A 25,906-nucleotide genomic window follows, 5' to 3' on the forward strand; every position below is an offset into this window, starting at 1 on the left:
GAACTATACTTTAGTAATGATCTAGGGGAACTCGGTCAGGTGGGTGGAATTGGGGAGGGGATAAGGGAAATCCCAGGAGCCTATGGAATTGTTTCATAAAATGATAACAATAATTATAAATAAAACAAACAAAGAATCCCACTGAGTCCACAAATGAACAGGTGTCTGTAACAAAACCCCTGGACCACACGAAAGCCTATCCCATTTACATACAAAGGCAACAAAAATAGAAAGTGAAAATGTAACGCTAACATTTGTAATAACAAAGAAAATAATGACTCTAACTAAAGATGTACAAAAGTGCTACAAGAACTTCAACGTGTCAGCTGGAATAAATAAAGGCAATCTAATCAAGGTGAAAGATACATGTGCTTATTAATTAAAAGACTCCGTACTGATCTAAACGTCAATGCACTTGCAACTGAATCTCAGTCTGTGTGCGCATGTGGAAATCGACTGTGACTTTAAAATACATGTGTAAATGTCAAACACAAGGGATAATCTAAAAGAAAAATCAATGGGGAGAGAATGTAATTGAATTGCATACTCTACATATCATCACTACAAAAACATGGGACATTTTATTAGTCAAATAACCCAACAGCACACAACACATAGTTCAGTAACAGCCTCACAAACACACAATTACTTGACCTATGAATAAGATATTACTGCAATTCAGGGCAAAAAGGACAATGTTTCAATAAACAATGTTAGGACAACAGTATCTTTATATGATATAAAGAATGTCAACCTTGGCTTCCTCCCTTATGCTATATTAAAAAAAAATCAATACCAAGGGGGGTAGCAGCTTTCAGTGTGAAAGGTAAAGCAATAAAACTTTGTAATAACCCACGAGGATTTCTTTATGACCTTGAGGCAGGCAAAAATTCCTTCAAATACAAAAAGCACTAACTTTAAAGGCAAGATTAAATATTCCTATACACCAAAACATGTTACGAAATAAAAAAGAATGTAGGAGAAATACCTGCAACTCATTTATCTACCAAAGGATTTCTATCTAGAAAAACCTAAAGAACTAAAAGCAGTTCGGTTTTCTTTCACATTTTATCTTATTTGAGAAGCAGAGAGACCTATTTCTATAAATAAAGAATTTTTTTTTCACCTGATATTTCAGTTTCCAAATGTCCATGACCCCCAGGGGTGGGCGAGGCCAAAGCCGGGACCCAGAAACTTTTTTTTTTTTAATTTCATTTTATGACACAGTTTCATAGGCTCTGGGGTTCCCCCACCCGCTCCCCATGCCCTCCCCCCATGGTGGATTCCTCCACATTATTGCAGTAGGACAGATCAAATCAAGTCATGATTCTTTCATTACAAGCACGTACCATGCAGAATGCAGCATGTTACTGTCCAAATAGATTCAACAGATTCCTGGGATGAGCATCTCTGGTCTGAAAGCAGAGCCGGCAGGGTATTATTCCATCCAATGAAAAGCCTCAACATAGCATTAACAACAATTTACATCATTATGGGGTTAATTGACATGGTTTTGAGTGACCAATGTGCTAGAAAATGCACATTCTTAACCACAACCTGTGACTACTTCATTGACTTTTCAATTTTAGTTTATACATATCCGGCTGCTGTCCACCTTAAAATGGTTATAGGGTACTATTCAGCTGTCTCACGTCTATTTTCATTTTTATATTTAACAGCTTGTAGTATTGAAGCATGATTTAACATGAACTTGGTGAGTTTTAGGATAATCCAAACAGGCTTATAACTCTAACAAAGCATTTGTTAACAACAGAGGTGCAGAATAGTTTTAGGTGGGGTGTGCAGAGAAATCTTCACCTTCCTAGTGAAAGTGACCTGCCTAGTTTGGTATATGTGAGTCCAAGCTGACCTTTTCTTGTCTGCTCTAAGGTTTCTTTATTAGTCTCTGTCTATCTAATCTGATTTTTTTGGGGGTGGGGGGCCTCCAGAGCGACCCTGATGGTCATTGCAAGAGAAGGTGGGGATCCAAAGTTGGAACTAAGTAAGGACCAGAAAAAGCTCCCCTCCTGGGACCCGAAGGCAGTTTACTGTTCTTCTGTTTCTGAGGACTGCTCAGGACTCCCGGCTGTTCTTCTGATGACATTAGATTTTGTGAGGAAGGATCTGGGCTTCTTCCAGCCCATGTGGGAGATCCAATAGGAAACGGTTGACCTCAGAGTTCTCAGTCTGCGAGGGCACTCCAAATCCCGGTGAGGACCCGGAAATCCTATGCAAATTTCCACACAGGTGGCAGGGGCCCAAATACTTAAGGCCATCATCTGCTGTCTCTGCAGTATGCAGTACCAGAAAGCTGGATCAGAAATGGAGCCACGCCTCGAACCAGGCATTCTACTCGGGAGCACATGCACCTCCTTGGCTCCCTCAACATTGCACCAAATGTCTGCCTTCTATCTTCTTAACGGGAAAAAATTTAAGCTGACATTTCACAGAAAAGACAAACCAAATGGCACGAAGAGGGGTTCTACAACAGTTACTGAGAAAATATGAACAACTACCACAATCATGTATCCCTTTCCTCCCACTACTATGACTGACAATACATAACATGTGCAACAGAGACAACCACCGGAATTTTCACACATTGATGCTGAGAATGTTACTAATGTAATTACTATGGATAATCGCTTGTATCAAAGCCGTATGTGACCTCCAACGCTCCCACTGCTAGATGGGATCCTCAACAGAAATGCTCACATACACACATAGATGTATGGCAGCATTACTGGTAATGGGGGAAAACTGGAAACCAAACGACTGTCAAACAGAAAATGCGTTTGGAAATGTTGTACTATGGGCAATGAAATACTACACTGATGAGAGAAACAAGAGTTAAATTATTAGTGCCAACAAGAACACATATTTGGTGAAAGATTCATATACATATAAACTGTAAGTACACACAGTTCGAATCCATTTGCATGAAGTTTTTAAAATGGAGAAAATCCAATCAATAGTGTTAGAATTCAGGCCACTGGTCACTTCTAGGCAGCAGGAAAAGGAAAGCAAAGATCTGAGAGATCATCCTTTTCTGCTTTTTGATGTAATGATTCCACAGGGGATTACTTTGTGAAGAGTTACTCACTTTTCTATACGTACGCTAACTTTCAATAACAAAGTTGAACGAAATATGGAAGTAATGATTCTTTAAGTTTCTATTTGACACATTTAACGTAAACCAGGTCAAAGAACACGGATTTTGACAAGTATCTGGAAGGATTTTCTAAAACTCCACTAGGGAGTGGGGTGTTGAGCCTAGTGGTTAGACTGACCTCACATGGCCACGTCCCACAGAGGAGTCTCTGGATTCCATACCCGCTCTGCCCATGACTGCAGCTTCCTGCTCACACAGAGCTTGAATGACAGCAGGTGATAGCTAAAGTGTGGGGCTCCTGATGCTCCCATGTGATCTTCAGCCCTGGCCCTGCCCAGTTCCTGCTGTTGTAGGTATCTGGGTCTCACTCTTTTTGCCATTCACACTAAAAACAATTAAAACTCAAGCCTGATCATTTACTCCCTTGCTTACAACACATTAGCTTCTTCCTACCCTGACCACCATCTCCCCCACCCGTCACATCTCTTACCACACCTTCTTCCCTATCTCACTCCGCCCCCACCCCCGGCTTTTCCTGCTCTCCTGGAAGAGCCATAGTGTCTAGAACAAGCTTTTTGTATGCACAGCTCCATCTTCTGAGCTCGCTCACCTACGCTCCTGCCCCATCAGTCCCTTCTTACATCAACAGCTCCATCCTTCATTCAGCATAGATATGAACTATTTCCAAGCCTTTTTTGGATCTAGAAACTTACACAGACATCCTTGTCTTCTCAGCTACCTATTAACTTCAGGGGACTGGGAATACAACTCATGTGGTCATTGTGGGGCCATGGGTGCCTGCAGAAGTGACCAGCATGCAGTGGGATATTCAGGAAGCGCTAACTCAATAAATGAGCATGTAACATCAACAGCATCCTGAAACACATTTACTCACAATATGAGGTTTTTTCACATGGGCTGTCTAAATTTTCTCCTTTATTAAATTGACTTTACCAGGAAGAAAAATTGACCATGACCTAGAGGTTAATAATCAAACCATTTATATTTACTGCAGACAAAAGAAAAATTGAATCTCAGTTCAAACATAATTTGAGCTCTAAAATGGATTGAGTTCCTCCTAATTATGTGTCCCGGGGTTTATTCATAAGTTTCTAATTTTTATGTAGTTGTAGACAAAGATAAGGGAGGAAGAATGTTAAATGTGCTATGATGCTAGTTCCTTAACGTGTGCCAATCAACAGCGTAGTCCACTTCTAATGTCCCATGACAGTCAGATTACCTCAAATGAATTATAGTAAGTTGCCTTATTTTTACAATTTACACATCTTAAACATTTTTATATGTATTCAATGTGAGGTATGATGAAGACATTTATTAACCACATGTTTTCATGACTAAAAGAGATCACCACAGCTCCAACAGTTACTGTGGCATAATATGGTTATTACAAGCATGCTATTGATTGTCAACGACATGACAGATGTCCCAACAAAATATCTCCCACTCATTAATATGTGGCTTTCGTGGATCCCACCATCAGAATCAGAAAGAATGACACTCCCCTCCAACCTGAATATCCAAAGAAAGGCTTTGGTATTCTGACCTTAAGAATGACTGCCTATTAGCTATGATCGTGTCCTTAGCCTTATATATCTGTCTTGTATTGATGACATAAGGAAGACTAAATGAGCAGTGAAATCAATATTTAGGGGCCACATCTCCTCTACTGTTTTTCACTCAAGCACAAGGCACCAGAGTGCCCCTAGGGTGCCAGTTCTGAAACAAACAGCACAACTGCAAGCAAAACCAAAGACTGTCTCTGGCCTCCTGAAGCTCACAGCCCAGAGAAGTGACATTAAAACAATCACACAATGTGAAAGTCACATTATAATTACTACAAACACACCATTTCTCCAAGTGGGCCACTGTGGCTGGCTCGTCACAAAGCCTCCTGCCCCCTTACTATGCATTCTGCATCCAGAACAAGATCTCTGAGAAGTGACAGTACTGCCTCCCTGCGGAAGGCCCATACGGAGCCCCCAGCACCAAGCTGCAGCCCGGCCCAACCATGGTCACCGCAGCACTTGGAGAGTGAACCAGGGGCTGGCGGTACTCCCCGTCTCCTCTCCCTACCCTGTGTGTCTCTCTGCCTCTTCAAATATTTAAAATCTTTAAAAGTAGACTCACAATGCAGTTTTTCATAATGTTAGAATGGACTCTACATCTTGTGAAAGGTGTGAAGAATTTGACTTAAAAAAATAAGTGGGGACCTTGAAAAAACAAATCGTCAGAATCAGAGGGGTTTTTCATGATTATTTTTAAGGAATGATTAGAAATGATCTTCAAGTGTTCATCTCTTAGGAGGAAAAGGCTGTTAAAAAAAAAAAAAAAAGAAATAGCAGAGACCTTCACCGTATTGGGTGGTTTTTATTCGTCTTTTAGGTTGCACGGTTTCCATCCATCATACATCACTTACCATAACAACAGCCTGCCAGGTAATGGCATTACACCCACTACACAGCTTGGTTCCATCAACTCCCAGTCTCTTATTTGTTTGTGCGTCATTTATTTTTGCCTCTGTAATGTCCTACATATACTAATCTATTATTTCCTAAAACCAAAAACTCCGTGAACTAAGGATAATGACTGACACCTTCAGATTCTCACAAAGCTTTAACAGAAAGTTGCTAACCCAACTTCTACAACTTTCTACCACCAGTCGTTTGTCAGAAAGAATTTGCTGTTTTATCCTGATTTCTGTGTCTGCATTCCTCCAATTACTCAGTATCAGCCCTATGCTCAGAGCTAAGCCTCACTGCCTCCAACCTACACACTAGCATCATGCACACTAATCCTCCCTGCACACCCAAACACCAATGCAAACGTCCTTATTTAAGAGGGAACTAAATCGACATAAAGCAACCCCTGTTACCAGAAAACTTTACACCCAAAAAGTCACTCCATCTCACTCACTCTATAAAAATATGAGCACTGCTGAAAATGTGGGAGAAATAGGAAGTTAGTGAATCCAGATAGGCAAGCAGTTAGTCTATACAGTCTGACACCATTACCTGGCAATCAAAACATCCACCTTCTATAATGCACCTGCTACATCTGAGTCCTGCATGCAGAGGATATAAAAGGAGTGGAAGACGGGAGAGTGTCCTCTTTCCATCATGAGGCTCCTGAAGGCACTGCTTACCCATCTTTCAGTGCTGCAAAAGCTGCGTTACAAGAACAGAACGTCATTCCTAGACAGAGCTTCCCTCCTGCAGGTACCGCTTTCAGTTTCCCTGTATGCCACAACTTACGGGCAGCTCAGTGGTCCATTCATGTGGTGTGTAGGGTGATCCACACTCCCATGTGTGAATGGTTCTTCCCTCACTGCCAAATTGTTCTTGTATGCACACAACACTAGTCTCTGCTTAGTATTTCTATCTTTGTGGGAGACAGTAGCCCAGTTTAACAACAAATTCACTGTCCACAATGTTGCCATCTACTTCCATTATCACCTTCCCAAGTTAATGTTACACATATAGCCAATACACATAACAAATGAGCTAACAATAAACCTGTATATTGCCTTGTGACATCCTTTCATGTTTAGGGCAACTCACTGGGACAGGATCCATTCATCTTTCACTTTGGTTTTTTTTGTTTGTTTTTTTTTTTTTTATAATCTATTTTATTGTGTTGTTGACAACCTTTACATAGTTAATTACAGTTAAAGAAAGAAAAAGAAAAGAAAAAAAAAAAGGTTCAGGGGGATAGGGAAGTGGGTAATACTATTATGTCCACATTGTTTCCATCATGTATCTGAGGTAAAGGGGAATATTGAGGGGGAAGCCCCACCCAGTTTCCCGCCCACTCCGAGTCCCGGATGTGGGGCATGCTCTGAGATATGTGCTCGAGTGGTGTTAATAGTTCTCCGGTTATGAATCGCTGCCAGTTTCGCTCGATGAAGTCGTCCACTGATTGATATGGTCCATCATAAAGTCTCCGTTTGCCCCATATATCGCTGCCAACATATAGCTGAGATGAATGATTGATCTGCTCTGTCTTCTGTCTTTTCTTGATTAGAGTTCTGAGTCCAGCAGTTCGATTAGGGAGATCTCCAAAGAAACTTTGAGGTATTCCCAGACTAGTTTCTTGTATGTTCTAGCAAGCACAGGGCCCGGCACAGTCCATCACCACGATCAGCTGGTGGTTGCAATTGCTTGGTTGGTTCTGTTTTCAGTCCCGAGTTGCACTGGAACCAATGGGTGTTGCAGTCCAGTCTGGTTCTGCCCAGCACGTACTCGGCCCTCACACAAACCAGTGGGAGCTGCAGCCTAGTCGGGGCGACCCACAATAACCCCCACCAGGCCCGCCCCCTACCCTGGTTTGCCAGTATGTGTAGCAGAAGACCAGTCTGTCCCCCATCCCATTTGGCTCTTGTACGTGTCAATGGGTATTAAAGCTTAGTTCTATCTAACCAACTCAACCATCCAGCCCTCACGGGTGTTGTTGAGTGCCTCTCTATCTAGCCATCCCAGCCCCCGTCCCAGTCTTCATGCCCTCCCACGGGAATAGTGACCCAAGAAGGGGGAACCCACTTTTTCCCTCCCAGGTCTCTCTGTCCCGGTTTATGCACTCTTTAGGTGGTTCTGTGATTTGACTTGACAGAATTAGTCCCCAGTGCCAGCTTTTGCGGCTATGCCCAAACATCCCTCGCCCACTCTAATTTATGCTTGCACCAGCAGGAATAATCAGCCCAGCCTGGCTTTTCCCTGATCTAGTCCACATGCAGCGCACAGGTGTTGTAGCCTTGCATAGTCTAGTCTGTCTCTATCCCAGCCCACGCTCTCCAGTGGGAGTAGCTGTCCGGCGAGGGAACCAGCCCCTTAATCCCCCCGCCAGTTCTGCCCCTCCCTTCCTTCCTGGATCTCATGTGTGCTGGTTGGGTGCTGCATTCATATCCAGTACAGGCAACCACGCCCTGGCATTCCATAATGTGTACTGGTTTTGTCGCGACCAAACCCGGCTCATCCCACACTCTGATCTGGTGATCGGATTTGCCAGTGGGTGATACGGACTGATTCAGCCTGGTCTGCTCCTGACCCATGCTGAATGTGTGCCAGTGGGAAACTTTCCATGGCCTATTCTGGACTGTTTCCTATCATGCTTCTTGCGCTTACCTGCAGGGACTGTGTCCTGCCAGAGGAGTTGCCCAGGCTCCTCCATCAGATCCCCTCCCAAAGGCAGGTTTTGCGCATGCCAGGGGGTCCTTGAGCCAACCCAACTCAGTTCACCTCCTGCCCTAGCAGGAACAGTGGCTTTTCCTGGCTGGCTTTCACCCCATTCTGGTTCTTGTTGTTGGATGTTTCAGCCCAGCCATGGCTCGTCCATACCCACATACAGCTCACGCATGGCTCAGTAGGGGGTTGAGACCCAGCCTAGTCAGTCCCACATCTACCCCCTGGTTCTCCATGCCACCAGATGGTGTTGGGGTCTGAACTGGCCTGGTGCATCCAATCCCAGCCCACACTAGTGCCTCGGGTGACTGCAACTGTTTCCTAGATAGAACGCAGCTCCAATTCTAGCACATACGCCCCTTGGTGGGAACCTCAACCTAGTTAGGGTGTCCCGTTACCTCCCCGATTGGGCTTGTTCCTAGCTGTAAATCATGCACCTGCCCGTGGTTGCTCTGGGGACCAGTAGGTGCAAGAGCCTAGCTCGGTATGACCTGTGTTCCATGCTGGTTTCTAGTTTTGCTTGTAAACAAAGGTTTGTTCAGTCCTGCCCAGTACATTACGGTCCATTACCAAGTTACACATTTTGGAGCTACTATGCCCTGCTAGTCTGACCCCCAGATTTGGACGGCATGTTCACCAGCGAGAGCTATGACTCGCCAGGGGAGCTTCCCAAGTACCTCCACTTGATCCACTCCCAAACCCAGTTTACATACATGCCATTGGTTTTTAGGCCAGTGCCCGGTGTACTCTGGCCTCCCATTTGGCCTTGTATGAGCTGGTGAATGTTGCAGCCCGGCTCACCCCACAGCCTATTCAGGATGCACATTTGGGTGCTGCTGCCTTGCCCAGTCCAGTCTATGGTGGATCCCTTTACCTGTGATTGATGGCAGGCTCCTTGGTCACACCTAGCTTAGTCCATAACCACCTAAAATCTAGGTTTACCAGTGGGGCCAAACTTTCTACAGGGTGTGGCCCACACATCCTGCACAGAGTCCACCCCAGTATAAGGTTCTAGAGTGCTAGTTAAAATTATGGACCTGCCTAATGTGACCAGTCTCCTGAACCAACATCATGTCAGGCAAAAAAATATCCTGCTAGACAATCCGGGGTTTATCTTTTGCATTATAGGTGTTCAAAGCTCAGCATTATTGAGTGATTAGAAGTTCTCCAAAAGAAGAGTTACTGGCGTTGGGAATCTTTAGGATTGACTCAGAACCCAGAAACAGTGGGGTCACCCTAGAGCTATCTAAGCAGCAATTCGGACATCCATTACCCCAGAGCTTCCCAGCCGGGCGGCCAGCAGGCAAAGCCTGGCACCGCATGGTGCACGGGCCGCCCTGGATGAGGCCGAGGACTCGTTCACTGCCTTGCGGCAGTGTCTTTGGCGTGAGCCCCCAGCATTGGATCCGACCCGGCAGGGGCACCCCCCACAGCCGCCACACTGTGAGGAGCGGCAGTTGCCCCCGAATCCCAAGGCACGAACCCCTCCCAAACTCACCTAGCTGCCAGATATTAGCAGCTGGGTGGAGCTAGGAATTTTAAGCCAGTTCCCAAGTTCCCACATGGTGCACTTACCCTGAGGAATGAGCTCTCTTGGGTCCTGGATGAGGCCGAGGACTCGTTCACTGCCTTGCGGCAGTGTCTTTGGCGTGAGCCCCCAGCATTGGGTCCGACCCGGCAGGGGCACCCCCCACAGCCGCCACACTGTGAGGAGCGGCAGTTGCCCCCGAATCCCAAGGCACGAACCTCATCTTTCACTTTGTATAGCAAAAAGTGAAGCTTGGTACCAATGTTGTTTTTTTTCGAGACCCCTGCAGTTTATTTACTAAATCCTAACTTTTCAGCCCTGTAACTATTGCAACATAATTTTTTCAACATGATTTCAATATTTTCAACATAATTTTTTTACTGCTAATTGGTAATGTGTTGCACAGTTAAGTCTGCATGGGTGTCCTGTATACAAAATGATGGGACACACAGGATTCAAGCCCAGACATGACGACATGACTAAGCAGCCCATGCTCTTCACATGCATACCAAAAATACAAGGAGAACTCACAAGTCTTGACTCACTGCCAAGTAACTCTGTTTCGTTTCTTTCTTTCTGTGCCTATTACCTTCATTAAATCTGTTCACTTTCTTGGGAAGTGTAGGCACAAACTCAAAGGAAAAATGCCACAAATGATGCATGCCCATGGGATGCAACCAACAGATGAATGTTGCAGAGATGGATTTTCTATTTCCTGTAGTCCCATTCATATTGCACTGATTTGGAGACAATTAAAGCTTTTTTTAAAAGTTCACCTTTCCCAACCCTTTCCCCCCAACAAGAAAATACATTTGCTTCCATTAAAAAGATAAATCACAGAACTATTAGACTTACTTTGATTTTTCAGTTTCCAACTGCTGGAAAACTGCATTTCTTTAAAAGTATTTGTTTCTCCAGTACCAGACCAGATGAAGTTCCTGACTCCTGGCTTCAGCCTGGCCTTGCCCAGAACCAGCAAAGAGATTATCTATCTTTCCTTCTTTCTTTGTTTCTTTCATTCTACCAATCTATCTCTTTCAAACAAATAAGCACATATTTTTAAATATGATCCATATTAACACGAGCAGGGTCCAACAGTTATCTTCATATGGTTTATATCTATTTTTTACAAAGTCTTGAGAAAAGAAAGGAGGCCAGGAAGGGATTTTTCAAAGAGTTCACGAAAAACACATATTATGAAAAAACTGTGCATGGATTTAAAAAATGCTTTGTACCAAAATAATCAATCTCTTCATTCTACTTTCTTACAACTATTTCGAAGTACTCTGATAATGACTTTTTTTAAATTAAAAGTTCTCACCCATTTTCAAGTGTCTGCCACAGAAATGCCAGTTTTCACATGCTTTCTAAAATGGAGAACGGAATCTTGTGGGCTTTTCTCTGGATCATTTAATAAGCCACAGAGGCAACCACTAGACATTCCTAAGCAGAAAGATGTTTGAACATAAAAATCTAAAGTTCTTGGGGCGGACACTGTAGGGTGGTAGACTAAGCCTCCACCTGTAGTGCCAGAACCCCATAGGGAGTTTGAGCCTCAGAGGCTCCATTTTTGATCCAGCTGCCTGCTGACAGCCTGAGAAGGCACTGCAGGAGGGCTCAAGTCCTTGGGCACATGCACCCACATGGAAGCCCTGGAAGAAGCTCCTGGCTCCAGCCATTGTGACCACTTGGGGAGCAAATCAGCATATGGAAGATTTCTCTCCGTGTCTCTCCTTCTCTATATATCTCTGCTTTTCAAATGAGAAATCAATAATTTTTTTTTTAAATCTGAAGTCTTTTAACAGTTTGGTGTTTTCCTAAAACCAACCTCTCTGCTAGAAACAGGTATCTTATAAAGTCCCTTTACTTACTCAAGAAATACTTATTGAACACTGACTCTGTTCCAAGCCAATGCTCTAGAAGCTGAGAATACAGTAGTGAAAAACCAGAGTCACCGTATTCATAGGTTTCAAACAGCACACACAGACAAACTAATATATCCTCTGTTGTTGCTGTTTGTTTACAACACGTGCCCAGGAGTAACAGTGCTATGGATGAAAACAAACCGGGCTGACGGAGCAGCAGAGGAAACGGTTAGCATTTCCCCCAGATGCTCAGGGAACCTACTGCACTAACAGCTGCCTAGCCCTGATAGAAGTGCAGGAAGGAGTCAAATGCCTGGAGAAAGAGTCGCCCAAACGAAGAAGACAGCAGCGCTGTACACAGAGCCCAGAGCAGGCTGCGTCAGTACAAAGCTCCACGGGCCAGGGCTGTGTCGAGCAAGGGGAAGATGGCAGATGAGACTGGGGAGTTCCAGGGGTCACATGTAGGCCTCAAGGCCCTGAACTGGCTTTGCTAGCATGCTGAAAGACAAGCGTGGGCACGCAAAGGGTAGTTGACGGTGGAGCTGGTGAGAGAAGATCAAAAGACTGAAGTCAGAGTCAACAAATTTGTATTTGATTTAAAGGTGGCAGAGGGGAGAAGGCAAGGATCAAGGATGGCCTGAGCATAACAGCCTAAGCAGGAGGAAGCAGACACTTCCTGACATGGGAGAACCTGTGAGGATTAGGTTGGGAAGACAGCACGAATGGGGAGTCCACTCTGGGATGCGCTGGGCGGCAGGTGCCTACTGGTTCATCTGAGGCAGCACAGGAGGGGAACGAAGGCAAGAGTTTTTGATGGGAGATAATGAATTTGAGCCTCACGGCTCAAACACAGCTAAGTTGCTATTAGACACGACACAGGAGAGTACCTAGGAAACAGGAATCGACAAAGGTAAGGATCTAAGGACTGGACTCTCAGACACTTTAGAGTCTGGAGAAACCAGCACAGCTCACTGAGCAGGCAAGCTAGTCAGGAGGGCAGAGAATCAACCCAGGTGTCCTGCAGGCCATGTGGGATGCACGTGATTACTGTCCAGCCAAGATTCACTCCATTGCCTTTCCCAGTTGTGGATACAGCATGCTCCTCCGACCCACTGAGGTTGGGCCTATGTAGACGCATGGAAAAGTTAGTGGGCAAGAAGGAAGAGACCTTCAGCATTATTATGTGGCTTGACTTTACTATTTTACTTCAGTAATCTGCCAAGACCAAAGCATTTCCTGGACAGCTTGGTCCCTTCAGCCTGAGCCCCAGGATAAGCACACAAAGGGCCACAGCCCTGAGCAGAGACTCCCAGCTCAGCTCATCCTAGCATCAGCTGAAATGCAGCTGGCCTATGATATCCATGAGCTGAAGTTTAAATGTGAACTACTGAGCTTTAGGGGGATCTGTGATGGCTAGAATGCATGGACCCAGAGCTGTCACAACTGCCACAAGTCACTGAAGGCTGGGTAAGATGCAGATGGAGAACTGATTCTGAATATTCAAGAGAGACATCCCTCTGAAGCACTTGGAGCACAGGAGGATGTATGAACTCCTAACTGAAATGGGTTAAGAAAAGCAGGAGAGACCGGAGTGGGGGGACATCGCACGATGGCTCAATGGCTGAATTCTCACCTTGCAAGTGTCAGGATCCCATATGGGCACTGGTTCAGGTCCTAGCTGCTCCACTTCCCATCCAGCTCCCTGCTTGTGGCCTAGGAAAGAGTAGAGTGTGCCCCATAAACCCTGAGAACAGGAAGAAGCTCCTGGCTGCAGATCAGTTCAACTCTGGCCATTGTGGCCATTTGTGGAGTGAACCAGTGGATGATCTTTCTCTCTGCCTCTCTTCTCTCTGTAAACCCGCCTTTCCAATAAAAAAATAAATCTTAAAGAAAAAAAGAAGAAAGAAACACAGGACAGAAAGAAAAAAGAGCACGGAAACAACTACTTCAGGAAATTTTGCTAGGAAGGAGAGCAAAGTGAACCAGAAGCTGAAGAAAAAAATGCAGGTGTCAAGGGAAAGTTTGTAGCGTTCCCATGATGAACAACGCTGCAGCTCACAATGCTAGTTTGGAAACTGAAGGAAATGAACCAACTGTGGGAAAATTCTATAGACAAAGATCATTACGAATGGGCAAGAAGGGAAGGTACATAACGTGCAAGTCGAGAGGGTAGTGTCAGTCTGGAACTCCTTCACTCAGTTTCAGGAGAGATGATGAAGTATCCAGGCTCACCAGCAGGGAAGTTGGCAGGTGCAGCCAGAGAAGTCTGCGGAGGCTCTCTAAAAACAAGCCCACGTGTAGAAGATGAGAAGGGAGGGGGTGAAAAAAACAGAGAACTTGTCGGCATTTGTGCCCGCCTGTGAGCTACATTAACCGGCCAGTTACTCACGATGAGGCAGTATACCACTGTTCATCCCACTGAACTTCCTTTGGAACTACTGCAACAGGTGAAAACAAACAGCAGCCACTCAGAAACAGGCAAAAGTATTAACCATTTGGACCTAATGAAACACCTTTCAAACCATTCCGATGTCATGAAACTACCACAGAACTTTGAACCAGACAGATACAGAATCTAAATGATTGAAAAATGGAAACATAGTAATTGGTGGGCACAGCTTGGGTATGGAGTCCAGGGCTGGGCTACTCAGTATAGAGGCCACCAGCCATGTCTGGTTTCTGGATTCCTAAAATGTGGCTGGTGCAACTAAAGAGTTAAAATTTTAATTTAGCTGGATAGTGTTTTACTTATATTTGGAAACTGAAGCAATGGTAAAAATATTTTCCCTTCAACCTTGCTGTAGGACTACATTTCATTTCAAGTGCTGAAAACTCGGCACCCAAACTGAGATGTTCCATAAGCATGAAATACATACCAACTTGCGAGGGTTTCGTGGAAAATAAGCAACAAAAATGCTAAGTATATCACTAGTAATTTTATATTAATGTTGAAATTATTTTTGGTATACTGCCTTAAATAATATATACTATTAAAATTAAGCACCTTAGGGCCCAGCGGCGTGGCCTAGCGGCTAAAGTCGTCACCTTGAACGTGCTGGGATCCCATATGGGTGCCGGTTCTGATCCCAGCAGCTCCACTTCCCATCCAGCTCCCTGCTTGTGGCCTGGGAAAGCAGTCGAGGACGGCCCAAAGCTTTGGGACCCTGCACCTGCGTGGGAGACCCGGAAGAGGTTCCTGGTTCCCGGCTTCGGATCAGTGTGCACCGGCCGTTGTGGCTCACTTGGGGAGTGAATCACCGGACGGAAGATCTTCTTCTCTATCTCTCCCTCTCTCTGTATAGCTGACTTTGTAACAAAATAAATAAATCTTTTTAAAAAAACAATTAAGCACCTTATACTATCGTTGATAACCCATACAAGCACTGACTCTGGGACCCTGTGCCCAAGTGGAAGACCTGGATGAGTTCCTGACTCCTAGCTTCAGCCTGGCCCAGCCCCACCCCACTGATAACAGCTATTTAAGGGAATTAACCAGAAGATGAAAGTGGATCTGGGGACAGATTCTGTAAAAGACTTGTGGCCTTGCCTCAGTGGGATTGGTTTGCATGGAGAGCTGGGGTTAGTGACAGGCTTAACTAGATTGGAATTCAGAACTCACTTTATACTCATGGGATCCAGAGCTGGGAGGAGGCTGGGCTGGGCCATGCTGCAGTACCCACCAGCACATGCGAAGGCCAGGATTGAGGACAGACTATGCCTAGCAGGGCTGTAGCACCTGCTGACATGCATGAATCTCAGGGCTGGGAAAGGGCCTAGTACGGGAACCTGAGAAACTCTCCTGCTAGAATGCAGCTCCTGCTAGGGAACACAATAGCCAGATCTATGTGCAGTTCGAGCCAGGAAAGGCTGCAGCACTTCTGGGAGTATGTGTGTGCCAAGTCTGGGGGCAGACCAGGCTGGTCCAGGCCACAACACCTGGTGGCATAGACAACAGCCATGACAGGGCACAGACCAGGCCAGGTTGGACTGCAACACCCACTAGTTCACATTAGAGCTGGGAGTGGGCCAGGCTGGGTTAGGCCAGCAAGAGCTCGGACTATGGGCAGGCCAGGCTGAGCCAAGATGTAGCAGCTGCTGGCAGTGCTAAAACTAAGGGTTGGCCATCTCAGACTAGACCAAAGAACCCACTGGCATGCTTGAGACCTGGGACTAGAAGCGGGACTGATTGGGGAACATTGGAGACTTCCTTGCTGGGTTGATGCTTCCACCAATGTGCATGAAAGCTGAGACTGGACGGGGGCCAGTCTCAATATAGGCCAGACTAGGCTAGGCTATCACACTAATTGGCATATATGAGAGCCAGAATTGGTGCAGACCAGCAGGATAGGCCACAGCACCCACTGAGAAGTGCTGCGACTAGGTGCAAGTCATGTCAGGTTGGGCCACAGTACTCCCTGGAAGATACAAGATCCAGGGCTGGGAATGAGCCTGGTAGAGGAACTATCGGCACTCCTCTGTTGGGCTGCAGTTCCCACTGAAGATCATGAGAGCCAGGGATGGGGATGGGCCAGGCTGGATAGAACAGTAGCATCTGTTAGCTTATATGTGAACCAGGTCTGGGGACAGGACAGACTCAGCTAAGTTGCATCACCCGTGGACATGCACAAGATCCAGATAGGATGCAGGATTTACCAGGTAAGCCATAACTATGCCAGGGCATGAGAACCAAGGGTGAGAGTTAAAGGAGATTACACTAACTAGGCTGTGGTACCCACTGATGTGCATGAAGACCAGGCCTGTGGATACTGGGCTGGGCTAGGCCATAGCACCCATAGGTTGGCATTAGAGATGGGGCTGGGGACAAAACTGACTAGGCAGCTGCAGCCACCAGTATGTGCATTGACTGCTGCTCCAGTAATGGACCGAACTGGACCCTGCATTGCCTGGTACACACAAGGATCAAGTCTGACGTCATTACAGGCAAGGTTTCGTGGGGCCTGTCTAACTGGATCTTTCTATTCAAACCCCAGCCACAGGGAAAATCACAATACATGTGGTCGGATCTTAGAGTATATATGCTGGCATTGGGCATCCTCCATTGCTGATGCCTGTGCAATGGACACCATGCCCAGATTCACTCGAAGGATAGGACAGCCAGCTCATCTAGGCCAGCAGAGCATGTCAAGTGCCTCATCAGAGGAAATCAGAACAGGCTGAACCACTCTCCTGGCCAAGCTTTGCAACATGTCCCTGGTCTAATGGAAGCACTAAGGTGGAGCTGGTCAACCAACAGACCTTGGGATGATTTTCTCAACCCTGTTGCAATGAAGCCGATGACATGTCAGAACTATCAAAAGCACTTAAATAACACTTTTCTGCACATTGGGGTCTCTAAGGAGTCATCAGATGACTGTCCCCCATCCCTGAGTGCTGATGCAGTTGGGCAGCAAAAAATGGCCCTCCCCTTCCCTTCCTGTGAAAATATAAAAAAAAAGTTTTTGAAATATTTGTTCCACCCATACCTCGATCCTCCCCACCCTAACTGGAGACCCACATAGGTGTACATCCCTCTTAATTATATAAACAATGTTAAAAATAAAACAATTTTTTAAGTGACAGGGAAGTCAAAGAAACTTCAGCTAAATATTTGCAAAAGTTTCACTTATTTAAGTGATTAATTAGTGCAATGAGCATCTGATTTCCTGAAATGAACAATCATATATATCAAATTTATATACACAATTAGGGGGAGTGGCATGATACCTCAACTTGCTAAACCTCCACCTCTAAGCCCCAGGGTCCCATATGGGCTCGGGTTCAGGTCCCTGGCTGCTCCACTTCCTATCTGTTTCCCCGCTTACGGCCTGGGAAAGCAATGGAGAATGGCCCAAAGCCTTGGGACTCTGCATCCACATGGGAGATCCAGAAGAAGCTACTGGCTCCTGACTCCTGGCTTCAGACCAGCTCAGTTCTGGCCACTGAGGCCCCTTGTCTCTCCTTCTATCTACAAATCTGGCTTTCCAACAAAAACAAGTAAGTCTTTAAAAATACATATATACATATATACAATTAAAATATTTAAGGATCTAAGTTATTATAAACAAGTGATAATCTGATGAAATCCATATGTTCAACTTGAATTGAAATTTCCTCATACCAGACACACACACGGAGAACGACAAGACTTTAAACTAAGTTTAATGGTCTAATTTATGCAGATCTTTTCTTCTTACCTGTAAAAATGATTTCTTTTCCTTTCTACACACAAAAAATTACCCTTACCAATAACTAGATACTTTGCAGTATCAATATATTTAATCCTTACAACAACTAAATGAAATACTATTATTCTCCCTGGTTCACAGGTAATTGTCGCAGTTTGTTTCCAACACTGTAACAAAATGCCACAAACTGGGTAACTTAACTTACAAACAGGAATTTCTCACACTTCTAGAGCCTGGAAGTTCTAAGATGGTAATTGTTACAGTTTGTTCCCAACACTATTAAAAAAAAAAAAAACCCACAAACTGGTAACTTAACTTACAAACAACAGGAATTTCTTTCTCACACTTGTAGAGGCTGGAATTTCTACAATGACGATGCAAGAAGGTTCCTGTGAGAGCCCCCACTTCCCAGCTCCATTCTCACTTGGAAAAGGTGCAATGGCAGCTCTCTAGGGGTCTTGGCTACCAAAGCACTGATCCCAATCTTGGGAGCTCTGTGCCCATGACCCACTCACGTCCCAAAGACCCAAACTCCACTGTCAGCCACTCTGGAGGGTCAGGGTTCTGGCACGCGGAGTTGCAGAGGATGTAAGTACATCCTCCACTGCAGTCGTGAAAGGAAGCAACAGGGAGATTAAATAACTGTTCCGAGGCACAAAGCCAAAAGGAGGCAGAACTGAGATTCAAATTCACTTTACCCTTGACCCTGAAAAAACACAGGCTGACATTAATTCATTCATACACTGAGTCTTTGCATGCTGCAAAGACTTTAATGAAAACTCCCTCATTTCTCTCTTATCCCAAGCGTTATCGGGGAAGGTTTGCATCAGAAAATTCCCATGCTGCACAGGGACGTCTCCCATCACCATGGTCACACCTGCACGTCTCCAGGACCCTCAGGGAAGGAGTATAATGCGCTGACTCTCACACAAGCCCACTCGGGGCATGTGACACCCATGGATGGAATTCTTTCTTTTCATTCCACACTGCCACAAACAGCCCCTTTCCATGTGAACTCTGAATCTGGAACACAGTACAAAATTAAACAAGAGAAATTCAGGAGATAGACGCTACTTCCACCTTATTTTTTGGCTTTAATTCTAAAAATAAGTTTGAGGATAAGGGTTCTTTCCTTACTTCTACTCCAACCTGAAGTCTGCATCAATAGGTATAAACAGGATGTCTTCTTGGTTAACTCCCAGCTATGGCCTCTCCCTCAAAGTTAACCACACCCGCTGCCCTGCTGCTCGCTCACTCTCTCTCTCTCTCTCTCTCTCTCTTTCTCTCTCTTTGATTTTACTTGACACGCAGAGAGCGAGCGGCCAACAAAGCCAAAGCCAGGAGCCAAACACTCCATCTGGGTCTCCAATACAGCGGGTCATATTAGGGCCCAAGTACTTGCTCTATCACACCACCTACTGCCTGCATCAGCAGGAAGCTGGAGGAGAAACTAAGCAGCAGGGATTCAAACGACGGACTGCAATGAGAGATGCTCCCATTTCATCAGGTGACTTAAGTCCAACTCCTGCCTCCACACCTGCTATCTTGAATCCAGCCCACCAGGTGGTTCTAAGCTGCCAGTCTTTCCAAAATCGACATGACCTCAGGTATCTCCACTGCAGCAGGAAGGCACGCTTGCTGTGCTGGTAGTTAACGTAGCAATCACAGTTAGATTCTAACCAGGATGGCTTATCCTCACAAAACAAGATTTACGCTGACCAGCTCCGTGATCCTGGAAAATGTGTTTATTAACCTTTTATAGAGGAAGAAACAAGAATGATTGTGAGGATCAAACGAGACAGCGAGTGTAGACTCGGTCGAGTATACCTGACACCAAGCAAGTTTGCAGTAAACGATGGCTTTTATACACTCTACTATTCAAAGGACCTACAACACTATGCCTAATTACTTGCCTTTATAGATTTCTGTCTCAATGAAGCCACTTTGAATTATAAAGGCCCCTGAAATTAAAAAGCTTCATCATTCTCTTACGCCGACTGTGAGAACACGTATTACGGAGGAAGGGAGCAGTAGGGAGAGAAACTGAAACACCAAGGACATTAAAAAGACGCATGCAAATTATTTTGAAAGATCCATTTTCTGCTCTCTTTGGACTAAAGCCTAATTCTAACTGCTAAGGGAACACTAGGCTAGCTAATGTGCTTTGCTACTTTTTTTTACTTTTTCTTATCATCTTTTAAGACATGAGCATTAGGCACCAAACTGAACTGAAAATGAGGCTGGCACAGTAGCCTAGTGGCCTTGCATGCCCAGGATCCCATAGGAGCGCTGATTCGTATCCTCGCTGCTCCACTTCCCATCCAACTTCCTGCCTGTGGCTTTGGAAAGCAGTAGAGGATAGCCCAAAGCCTTGGAACCCTGCACCTGCATGGGGGACCCAGAAAAAGCTTCTGGCTTCTGGTTTCAGATTGGCTCAGCTCAACTCTGGCTGTTGCAACCACTTAGAGAGTGAACCAGCAGATGGAGGAGCTTTCTCTCTGTCTCTCCTCTTCCTCCTCTCTGTATATCTACCTTTCCAATAAAAATAAAATAAATCTTTAAAAAATATATGGTAAATTCTTAGGGGGGACAAGACATGCAGAGTTCCAACGGAAGAGAGAGGATGAGGACAGACTATCACTTATTCCAGTACCCAGCTTCACACCCTGCCTCGCTTCCAATTCCAGCTCCTGCTAGTGCAGCCCTAGGAGGCAGCAGGTGGTAGATCAAGCACTTGGGTCCCTGCTGCTCACATGGGAGACACGGACTGAGTTCCCTGCTCCTCACTTAAGCCTGGCCTAGTACTGCTATTGCACGCATTTGAGGAGTAAAGCAGCTAAAAGATTCATTCATATTCATTCTCTCTCTCTTTCTCTCTCCTTCCCTCTATTCTTCTCTCCCTCAAGCAGATAAACCCAGGGGCGAAAAGTAAAGGTGGACCCCAACTATACTTGCCTTAGGACAAAGCATGAACAAACATTACCTAGCAGGACCCATTTCATAGAAAACCTGTATTCCTTTAATGTAAGAACTCATCAAATAAATGAGGACAACCCTCAGAAGCCCACACACCATAATTTGTGTCATTGTTCCTATACTAAGTACATAGCAGTAAATAGAAAATAAAGTTTGTAGGGCTGATGTTGTGGTGCAATAGGTTAAGGCACCACTTGAAATGTCTGGTTCAGGTCCCAACTACTCCAATTTCTAATGTCTGTCTGTCTTTGTCTGTCTCTCTCTCTCTCTCTCTCTCTCTCTCTCTCTCTCCTGATAATGCAAATCCCTGGGAGGCGGTGGATCATGACTCACGTTCTTGGGTTCCTAACACGTTGAAGGAGACCTGGCCCAAACCCAGATGGTTCACTCCCCTAATGGCCACAATTGCTGAGCAGTTGAGTAGACACCTGTTCTTCAATGTAACTGTGCCTGATCCATCACAGTGAGAAACTAAAAATTCATGTCTTCCTTGTATGACTACAGCTAGAGAAGACGGAAGATGGTTCACAGTGGGCTGAAACTCAGAACCACAACATCTCATTCAAACACAAGATGTATATTTGACAGTTTCATTTTATAATTTCTTACCTATTTATCTAATTGATGTACCTGACAATTAGATTACATTACCCATGTGGAAAATCTGTATTCTTGGGCCTTAATTTGTGATTTGCAGTGTTCTAAGTGTATTTATGCTTCAGTTCCTGGGAATCACTGTTCAGGTGGTTGGCAGGAAAAGCAGGAGTGAGTGAGGAGGTGCAGCAGCCCTATTGTGGGCCCCAGCCTCTGGAATGTCTACTACACAAACAGAGCTCAGCTGATGGCTTCAGGATTCTGGACTGCTGGGTGCAACAGTGATGATAAGAGCCCTGGGTCTCTTATTCCCTTTGCCGGACCACCACGCCTCCCTGTCAACCCTCCAACACCACAGGGCTCTCAGTCTATAATGAACTCCCCTTTTAGCACCTGCTACTCACTGAACTCTCCACCCCCCAGCCCTCTGGTTTTTCACCTCCCCTGATTGTAACGAAACTGGGATCTAGTTCAAGACAAAGGGGGAAATGAGCAATCAACCATCCACGTGACAGAATCCCAAATCTCTGTACCACCACACGCATGGCTGTGACCATCTAAACGGTGAACTGAAAGGATTCTAACATGCAATTTATTTTAGATGCACACAGTCATAAGATATTTGTTTCCAATATTCTTCTGGTTGATAGAAATTAACCATCTCACACTCCTATTTTTAAAAGAAGCCCGAGGGACATAAAGTACTTTTCAAGTATTACAAAAATAGCTAGTAACTTTTCTCCTTAAAAAAGATGGCTGCAAACTTGATCAAAAGAGAGAATTTGGGCAGTGCACATAAAGTTCCACAAGAAAGAAATGCTATAACAGTGAAAAACAAGTAATTTCTCAACAGTAAGAGCTCAGATGCCTTCCACAAAGCAATACATAGCCATGGATTTCACAGTACATTGCACCAAATCGAACTTGCCTTTCAACTCCACTTTTCCATGAACTTTTTGCAGGAGCCTCATCTACAAGGAAATATTGGATAAACATTTATGGACCGAGGTCCAACACTAAACTACATACATCTGTAACAAGTAATTGGTACCCAAGGAAATCAACCAACTCCCTAGCACTCTGTCACTCTAATTAGGTACCAGACAGAACACACAAACACATTTTCCCCAAACACCTGCGGATTGCCCAGCAACTTCAGACATCTCATCTTCATTCGAATAGAGGAACAACAAAAACCATACCCAGGCCCACAAGTTTCTCAGCCCCCTGTCAATCACTATTAAGAAGCCACGTCCCTATGGCCATGTGTCTCCCGGGTCTCTTCTGAGCACAGCAGTGATGATCAATACCACCAGTGCACAGCGGGGTCAGTTCACAATATCTCACATTTATAGCATTTTTCATTAACAGGGCATATTATTGTTGCCAGCCACAAATCTAAACCTAAATGTTTGGGTAATGAAGAAATCATTTAAAAACTATCAGGCTTCGCAAATAGGCCTTCATGATTGTGACAACACATTGTGCTAGATGCTAAATTACCAACCAGTAATCATGTTATCACAGTGCAGCTAGAAATTGCAAGAGGATGTTGACCCAGAAACAGCCAATAAAGGCGTCAGTGGCTTTAGGCTGCCCAGCAGGCTTACACGGTTAAATACAACAGACTTGCAATGGCACAAATACAATGTTAATCCTAACTTCAACAAGAACGTCTCCTGGCTCATTTCATATGTTTGGATATGCTTGACAAATTACATTCCAGAAAGCATAGGCAGAACAATGACGGGGGGGGAGGGGCGACAGTTATTAGACCATATTTTACATTATATACCAAAACTGGAATCAGTTTAACTTCATAAAACTGAAACTCCAGCCTAGAACTACAGGAAGACTCCTACTGCTGTGCATCAGTGAGAGTGATGGATAGTATTTTACACCTGAGGATAGGCAGTGCTGTCTCCCATTTCCACCAGGTGGCTAATATAAGCCACAGAGAGAGCGTTTTCCATTTGCATTTCCTAAGGAGACAGTCTGTATGTCACCATGTTTTGTTCCTTCCTTTTTTGCGTGTGCACATACGTCAGAACACTGCTATCACACAGAAACATGCCAGATTACTGTTTTTCCCTGCACTGACACGAGCCCCATTTCATGCTTCAGAGCTTTGATCATCAAACCATCCCAACAAAGCAGTGTCTATAACACAGGACTGTTTATTTCTGTTTACTGACTTTATTTCTTGGCACAAAATGACACAACTCCGAAGGTGCCAAGCTATAGAAGGACTGGAAAGTGTGCCAGTATGTGGTAGCAACAGAGACAAAATATACACTTTCACCATGCCACAGGAACATCGGATGTCTATGTTCTTGGGTGCTCAAACCAAGGGTGACACCATAAATGTTTAGGCTAAAACGCAGGTGTGGGTTGCATGCTACCAAAGACCTGAATAAAGCTGTATGTTTAGTTGCTTAGAAAGAACACAAAAATAATCTTTTTTTAATACGAAATGCCAGACTACATTCTCTGTGTGTACAAAGTACCCAGCTAAGCTTTAATATGCTGTCTTTCACGACTTAAATGAGAAAATACGTATTTTTCTCTATTGGTTCTCTTCTAGGAACAAATCTGCTTCATTTTAATCAATCCACCACTTCATTATCATCATGAAAGAGCATTTAGTAGAACACCTGTGAATCACTCTGCAGGTAAAATTCAGTCCAAAAACAAGCCCAATAGTGAAATAACCTGCAAATCATAGCAACGTAAACCCTTTTAGTTGCTAACACGATCTTTCAATGAAGTGACACTGCTGAAAATTACTGGCAAATAGGAAGACTTAGACACCAGCAAGCTAACAGGTGTTGGAATCCCAAAAGAGGAAGAGGAATATTAGATAATCATTCTATGCCTGACACCTCAAGCAGCTGTAATGCCCCAATTATAATCAGCTGCAATCCAAAAAGCTCAGCGCCACTGGTTTCTATTAACTACACAAATATAGTTTCTTGTGTTCTGTATAATGTTAACTCACCTGTTCCAACTTTTAAATAACCTGTTTTCTTTCACATCATTAACATGCAAAAATGACTTCTAAGCATCCCAAATCCAAATCTTTACAATGTCATTTTAAATGTATTCTTTGCGCCTGCTACAAGCTAAATAGCACAAACTCATCACAAGGCTTGGGGCCACTGGTAGAAGAAGGGTACCGTAACTCGAGCACCTCCCTCCCTCTCCAGTACCCGCATGCCCTTGGCAACTGCATCCTCGCCACACTCATCAACATGGATGCAAACACCGCCCAGCTAACTGCCCGCCCGACTGTTGTGGGGTTACTTCCTCACATACACACAAAAACACAAGGTATTGCCCAGTGTCTCAAAGCAGGGGTGCAGATCTTCTCAAAAACAATGGCTATGATACAAGCAGCTCGCCCGCAAAGCATTGGTGCGGCTCTGGTGGTCCCGGATCGGGAAAGCCGTACTACCTTTCCCCACCTAGCTGCAGGTGCAACCACACTACAGCTTCCACAGAGAAAGGTCACGCGGGGTCAGAAATCCAAAAGAACTTCAGAAGCCACAACTAAACGCTTCGGTCACCGACGTTAACAATGTGCTCACTTTCCAGAGATTTGTAAAAATCGCTCACTGGTTCCTCTTCCCACCCTCTCATCCCATCCACGGACAGAGTAAACCAAGAAATATGACTAATCCATATATATTCTCATACCTTTTTTTCCCCTAAAAGCCTCGATCACAAGCCAAAACCAAACAAACAAAAAAACCCTACAGGGAGGAGACACACCTCATAAGCAGGTTTCCGCCCTGCGCACACGGCGAAGATCCCCCCCCCCCCAAGTTGGTGCCAGGACCACGGAGGGAGGGTGAGGCTCAGCAGCAGCGCCGGCCCCGCGCGCTCCGCCCGAACTTTGCCGCCCCCTGGGCTCGGGCCGCGCTGGCCGCCCGGCGCGGTCGGGGGCGACCAGGCGGGCGGCCGCCGGGCGCTGGGGAGGCCTCGGCGGCGGCTACGTCGAGCGCGGTTGCTGGCCTTTTCCCGGCGCGGCCGAATCCGTCGGGGACTCCAGGACGGCCCGACGCCCCGGGCCCTCCCTCTCCGCGGCGGGCGGACCCCGACTCCCTGGGCCCCGGGCGCGCGCGCGCCTTACCTGGCCCGCGGCGGCGACGGCGGCAGCAGCGACCGAAGGCCGGGGAACCGTTCCGGCGACGGCGGCAGCAGCAGCGGCCGAGGGCCGGGGAACCGTTCCGGCGACGGCGGTGGCGGCGCCCGGGAGGGGAGGGAGGCGCCCGCGGAGGAGGAGCTCGGGCGCCGAGTGAGCGGGGCTGGCGGGCGAGCGGCTTTGTCTCTGCGGCGCCGAGCCGCCGACCCTGCGTCACCATGGCAACCGCCGGGGGGCTGAGCCCGGACCCCCGGGCGCGAGGGTCGGGACCCCGCCTGTCTGGGGGGTCCCCAGGAGGCAGGGACCC

General features: G+C 45.7%; 1 protein-coding gene across 1 annotated transcript in view; it reads right to left on the reverse strand.

The window, feature by feature from the left end:
• RNF182 (ring finger protein 182) overlaps positions 1–25,297 on the reverse strand; it is a 65,368-nt gene extending 40,071 nt beyond the window's left edge. The window contains exon 1 of the mRNA XM_058667863.1: positions 25,227–25,297. The gene's annotated coding sequence lies outside the window, so the exon portion shown is untranslated. The remainder of the gene's footprint in view (positions 1–25,226) is intronic.
• Between the last annotated feature and the right edge of the window lie 609 nt (positions 25,298–25,906).

Source organism: Ochotona princeps, chromosome 1 (assembly GCF_030435755.1).
Source record: "Ochotona princeps isolate mOchPri1 chromosome 1, mOchPri1.hap1, whole genome shotgun sequence".
Classification (NCBI taxonomy): Eukaryota; Metazoa; Chordata; class Mammalia; order Lagomorpha; family Ochotonidae; genus Ochotona; species Ochotona princeps.